At 40.3% G+C, this 6,710-nt stretch overlaps 1 non-coding gene across 1 annotated transcript; it reads left to right on the top strand.

Moving 5' to 3' along the window:
* Positions 1-4,141: 4,141 nt before the first annotated feature.
* LOC141650701 (small nucleolar RNA R71) lies at positions 4,142-4,248 on the top strand. The gene has a single exon (XR_012546719.1). It is a non-coding gene; the product is annotated as a small nucleolar RNA R71 (small nucleolar RNA).
* The last annotated feature ends 2,462 nt before the right edge of the window (positions 4,249-6,710 follow it).

Here is a 6,710-nt window from a genome sequence, read left to right as displayed (position 1 = left end):
TGGGCAACCCACTTGTACTTGTGTATCATAGTATACATATCAACAAGATGGCCACCCTCCTTTGCTTTGTACTTGTTATCCTTATTGAAGTTAGGATCAAAGTACTTAGCTAGGATAGTGACTAGGCCGCCATTGACAATAACGGTAGTGCCCTTCTTCCCACAATCAATGTTGAGCCATCTATCTACCAAGAGCCTCAAAGAATTGTAAGGCTTGGTGTGTACTCTTCCAATGTTCAAAGCCGATTCAAGGAGAATAAAATCAAGCTTGGTGAAATGGTTGGTATCTTTCCTTGCAACTATGGTGTTTCCCATGACCTTTTGCCATACTCTTATGCCCGGATGGTGGACCAAAAGAGCACGACTCGCATGAAAGTCCTCAAATTTCCTCCCGGAAATTGCCTCCCAAAGAGGGTCGGGGTCATACTTTCCATAATTCTTAAAATATCTCGATTCATCACTAAGACCCAAAATTTCACTCAATTCCCTAAAGGAAATGCGTCTACTAACATTAGCTAGACGAAACTCGAGATTCTCCTTACTTTCAACTTTGGTGACTTTCAAAGAACTCAAAAATTCCAAGGTAAGGGAGGGGTATGTCAATTCCTTTGTTTCAAACAATTTCTTCAACCCCATGGCTTTGAAAAAGGCTCTAGTTTGCTCAAGAACACCCAATTTTTCTAAGGTATCTTCACATATAAATTTGGTGGATTGAATTGATTTCCTAGCAAACTTGGCAAAAGTATTTCTATGGGTTTCAGAAATAAAAGTTACCTCCGGATAATGCAAAAGTTGATCAATTTCCGGAGTAGAAGGTGTTGTTGCTCCCATAGAAGGTTGTTGTTGTTGTTGCACTTCCAAGTTTGGTGTTGCTACCACCATAGCCAATGCTTTCTTTGTTTGAAGAGCCTTTTGCCTTTGTGAGAGTGCCTTAGCCTTTGTTGCCTTTGTTGCTCCCTTAGTCCTTGCCATTGATGAACTAACCAAGAAAAGAATGAAAAATCTTCAATTTGTAGTGTACCCAAATCGATTTAAAGGTGAAAGGCTTTGCCTTTATGAAATCAAAAATCGACCCAAAGGTTGAAGATTTTGTGCTTGGTTTTGATTTTTATTGAAGAAGGAGTGATTGATTTGTTGTTAGAAGGATGATTTGATTTGTTTTTGGTGAATGTTGTTGAGGGATTTTGTTTTTGTGATGGAGAGGATGAGGGTTTTGATGTTGTGGGTAGTGTTTATGAATGAATGAATGAATGAATGAAGGAAGGTGGGAGGGATTTTATAAAGACCGAAATTTTCGAACTGCAGGGGCAATCCGTGCGGATTCTGCCCAATCCGTGCGGATTCTGCTCTTTCTGGGTTTTATAAAACTCGCCTAAAGACGGGCGGATTCATAAGAAAACGCTTGGATTTTATTGATGCGGGACGGGCGGATTTGCCTGAAGACGGACGGATTTCAGTCCAGGAAATTTTTCTTGTTTTCCTCAGCAGAGAAGACGGGCGTCTTCAGTCCAGGACGGACGGATTTACAGAGACGGGCGGATTATATTCCAAGACGCCCTAATTCTCTTACAGTCAAAAATCTTCCAAAATCTCAGCTTATAAAGTCGTGTGTCTTCGACCCAGTATGCTCGGAATACTGAAGACGGGCGGATTCTCAGGAATCCGCTCGGATTCTTCCCCTGTGTACTCGGATTCAGTTCCATCCGTGCACAATGCATTTCCCTTACCATTCTTCTATTCTTTCTTCAAGTCTTGTGTTCGTCATTGTGGGGGCACTACTAGGCATGGATAGCCTAGGCAATTGTCATCCCCACACTAAGCTAAAACACTACACATCAATTGAAATTATTAGTGCCTCCCTCACTTCTCTCTATCATGACAATTATCTTGATCAAAGTAAATAAAATAAATCCAAAGATGACAAAAATGTAATACAAGAGTTGAAATGCGAGTTAGGGAGTTAGAAATATTTACAAATGGTGGTTTAGGGAGGACTCCACCAAACTCTCATTCTTGATGAGATGTCAAGGGGGCATGTCCAAGGTGTTGTTGATGTTGCTCAACACCTTGAAAAAGTAATCGAAAGCTTGTTCATTATCATGGTAGAGGTCTTCAATAGATCTTGGCCCTTGTTGTCGGTCTTGATCGATGGCATTACCAATGTAGGGATTAAAAATCCCTTCAAATTCGTTGTCCCAAAGACCACAAACTTCATTAAGTTGATCATTGAAAATCTCTTGCTTAGATGGAGACAACTCTCCCAATTTCTTCTCTTGGCCAATGAGGCCATCCTCTTCTTCCTTAATTGATTTTGATGAGCTTTGCAAGCTCTCCTTGTCACAATTCACTTGCTCTTTGAATGGAGCATCTTCAATTTTCTTCTTCCATTGGAGTTCCGATTTCTTCCTTTCATCCTTTCGGCTATAGTGATCAATCATGAAACATGGTTCATGCAAACAAGGAGCTCTCATAGTCTTGTCAAGATTAAAAGTTATGCTTTCATCTCCCAGTTCTAGAGTGAGCTCACCATGTTTCACATCAATCACCGCACCCGCGGTGTGTAGGAAAGGTCTTCCTAAAATGATTGGAATGTTGGAATCTTCCTCCATATCAACAATGACAAAGTCCACCAGGATGAAAAACTTCCCAATTCGCACGGGGACATCTTCCCATATCCCTAATGGTGTCTTCGTCGATCTATCGGCCATTTGGAGTGTGATGTTGGTGCATTTAAGCTCTCCCATCCCCAACCTTTTACTTACCGAGTACGGCATGACACTCACACTAGCCCCTAGATCACATAAGGCTTTGTTGATCGTCGTGTCGCCAATGGTACACGGTATTGAGAAGCTTCCCGGATCCTTTAGTTTTGGAGGTGAACTCCTTGAAGTATTGCACTACTCACCTTAGTGAAGGCGATAGTCTCAAGCTTCTGGATCGACTTCTTCTTTGTGAGGATATCTTTCATGTATTTCGCATTGGCCGGCACGTGATTGATTAATTCCGTGAAAGGAATTGAGACTTCCAAATTCTTCACAATTTCCATGAACTTTCCAAGTTGATCATCAAATTTGGGCTTGGCTTGACGACTTGGAAAAGGAAGTCTAATCACAATGGGCTCCTTCTCCTTGACCTTGTCTTCATTTTTCTTTGAACTTTCTTCTTTTGATGATTCTCCATCTTTGGAGCTTTGCACAATTTCTTCCTTTTCACTAGCTTCCACAACTTCATCCTCAACTTGCTTCTTCGGTGCTTCATACCTTGTACCACTTCTCAAGTGAATGGCACTAACCGTTTCATGTCTAGGGGGATTACTTTGAGGTGGTAATTGCCCCTTTTGTCTTTGTGAGCTTGAAGATGCTAGTTGAGTCAATTGTGTTTCCAACATCTTGGTGTGAGCTAGAATGTTGTTGATGGTGGTTTCCTTTGCTTGGCTATCTTTTTGCATTTGAGTGAAAAATTCTTGTTGATTCTTTTGCATTTGGAGGACCGCTTTTTGGACATCAAAACCTTGGTCATTTTGGTGATTGTATGGATTTTGATTTTGGTAACCTTGGTTTTGATTGTAAAAGGGTCTTTGATTTTGGTTTCTCATAGGTGGTGGAGTGTATGTTGTTTGAGGGTTTTGAACATTTTTGCTTTTGTATAAGAGATTTGGATGGAATTTGGTGTTTTCATTGTAAAAGTTGGAATAAGGGGTACCACTCTTGTATGCTTGGAAAGCATTCACTTGTTCATTTGTTCCCCTACATTCACCTTGGTCATGTCCCAAAGTTCCACAATTCTCACATATCCCACTTGGGATTGATGAGGATGCCGTCATGGCATTAACATGATGCTTTGATGATTTTGAGTTTTATTCAAGTCTAGCCATAGCTTGTTCAAACTTCAAATTGATTGTGTCAATGTGAGCACTAAGTTGAGCACCCAATTGAGTAACGGAGTCCACTTCATGCTTTCCTCCTCTAGTAGCCTTGCGAGGTCTACTGTATTGTGAGTTATGGACCGCCATTTCCTCAATCTTGTTCCATGTTTGATTGTCATCAACTTCGGTGAACATTCCATTCGATCCCATATTGAGAATGTTTCTAGAATCTTCATATAAACCATTCCAAAATTGTTGTACCAAGAACCATTCGCTAAGTCCATGGTGAGGACATGAGCGACAAATTCCCTTGAACCGCTTCCAAGCTTCATACAAAGATTCTTCATCCCTTTGCTTAAAACCCGTAATTTGAGCTCTTAGCATGTTAGTCTTTTCCGGTGGGTAGAATTTTTTGTAGAAACCTAGAGCCAACTTCTTCCAAGAATCTATTCCGAGGGTGGCCTTATCAAGGCCCTTCAACCATTGCTTCGCGTTGACGATTAAAGAAAAAGGAAATAAGACCCATCTAATTTGGTCTTGAGTCACGCCCGTTTGAGAGATTGCATCACAATAGTCGCAAAAGGTTTCCATATGAGAATGAGGGTCTTCACTAGGCATCCCCCCAAATTGGCTCCTCTCAACTAATTGGATGAAGGCGGACTTGGCAATAAAATTTCCGGTTAGATGTTGCGGTGTAGGAGTACCATTTGGTAGATTCTCCTCGGTGGGTACGGAGTGTGACGAGAATTTAGGCATTGTAGGTGGATTTTGTGGGGTATTGTGTAATGGGTTCTCCTCTCCTTCTATTGCGAAAGGATTGACGAACTCACTAGTGGGTTGAACAACTTCACTAATACCTCTTAAATTCCTCCTAACAAGTCTCCTATTGTTCGTCAAGGTTCTTTCGATTTCACGGTCAAAAGGTAACAAATCACCTTGTAACCTTCTAGACATGCAAAATATCAAACAACTCGAAAACAATTAGAACAAACCTTGAGGAGTTTTACTTCCCCAAGGCGAAGAAAGACACAACTAATAACAATAAAAAGAAAATCTAAATCAAACAAACACCGTCCCCGGCAACGGCGCCATTTTTGGTCGGGTCCGTTTCGTGTTCACAATTAAAAATGTGGTCGTTGGGTCACGGTCGAATCAAAACACAATTTATAACTTCACAAACAACTCTACAATTAGTAAAGAGGCAAGTAAAGGTCGGATCCCAAGGGACGGGAGTTGAAATGAGATTTCTATTGAAACTAGTGGTGTCTTAGGGGTGTCACAATTTGGGTTGATGTAGAAGGTCACTAACTAAAATAGCAATGAAAATAAACTAGCAAGATGAATTAAAAAGGGGTGTAAACAAATGATTAAAAAGCACTAGGGTGTCATGGGATCATAGGGGAATCATGGGAATTGATCATACAAACATGTTCTCAAATTATAAGCAAGCAATTATTATTGTGATGGATTGAGTTGGGTTATATCTTACAATCCTAGGAAAGTTTGGGTCCCGGAGCCGAATCGATTAGATTGTACAACACCTACAAGTCGACTTAATCTTCCCTACTCAACAACATGCATGGTCTAATGAGACTCGAGTTGGGTTATGTCTTACAAGTCTCATTGAAAAGATAGAAGATGATAGTAAATGCAAGGATTCATAGGCTTAGCATTTCATCAAACATAACATGTGCAAGAGTTGAGATCAAAACAAGCAAGCAAATAAAACATGAAAGCATATTAATTTAAGCATGAATCATTCCCCATGTTGGTTTCCCCTAATCACCCATTAACCCTAGCTAAGAGACTACTCACTCATTATCATGTTGATCATGCTAGCAAGGTTGTCAATCATACCAACAATATGAAACATGATGAATAAATGAAAGTAATTAACAATAATTAAAAAGGGATTAAGAGATTATACCTACTAATGATTCCAATAATAAAGCAAAGATAAAAGAAGTACTTGAATGCTTGATTGAGAGGTTGCCAATCTCCCAACAATAACCCAAATAATCTTCAATTACCCAAAATAAAGGATGAACAAAAGAGAGATTAAGGAAATAAAACTTGTATTAGAACTTGATTAATTGTTGATTACATTACTAAAGAGAGATTTGATTGATATTAACTACTCTAATTATTGATAAGAAGAACATGCTCCTCTAATTAGACTAATGGGGTATTTATAGTGGAAATTAGGGATGATGCATTAGGGTTAACTAAGGGCTAAACTAGTAATTACACTTTTTAGATTGAGCAAGGAGGAGCCGGTATTTTTCGAAGGAAGGGCTTCTTTCTTCGTAGCTTGGAAAGAGGAAATCACGCCGTCTTTGGAATCCGGCGGAATAAGGTCGGGACGATCGGATTCTGGCGATGGGGTCCGAGCGGATTCGGGGGAATCCGGGCGGATTGTTGAGGTGGAATCCGAGCGGATTAGAGCAAAGCCGCACGAATTGTGCAGCTGTGGGACGGCCGGATTGGTGACAATCCGCACGGATTGTCACTCAGCAAGACATCTTCTTCTTTTCTTCCCTTTTCTTCATAAATTCCTTGGGGATTTCCTTGGGGACTCAAGGATCCTTTCTCAACATTTCTCTTCTACTATAATATGTACAAAGGCCTTCTAATCTTGTCTCTCCTTGATGCTTGGTCATTGGATTCGATCAATTTGGTCTCGTTTTGCCATGAAAATGCAAGATTCTTACTCCTTTCCTACCAAGGGATCAAAATCTCAAAGAATATGCAAAACAAAGAACTAAAGATAAGAAATGACCCAAATATGCACTAAAAAGCATGGGAACAAGGCTAATTCGGGGGCTAAATATGCGCTAATTATGGTC

The sequence above is a fragment of the Silene latifolia genome, chromosome 3 (genome assembly GCF_048544455.1).
Source record: "Silene latifolia isolate original U9 population chromosome 3, ASM4854445v1, whole genome shotgun sequence".
Classification (NCBI taxonomy): Eukaryota; Viridiplantae; Streptophyta; class Magnoliopsida; order Caryophyllales; family Caryophyllaceae; genus Silene; species Silene latifolia.
The sequence above is the reverse complement of the archived record's forward strand: the minus strand, read 5'-3'. Positions and strand labels throughout refer to the sequence as shown.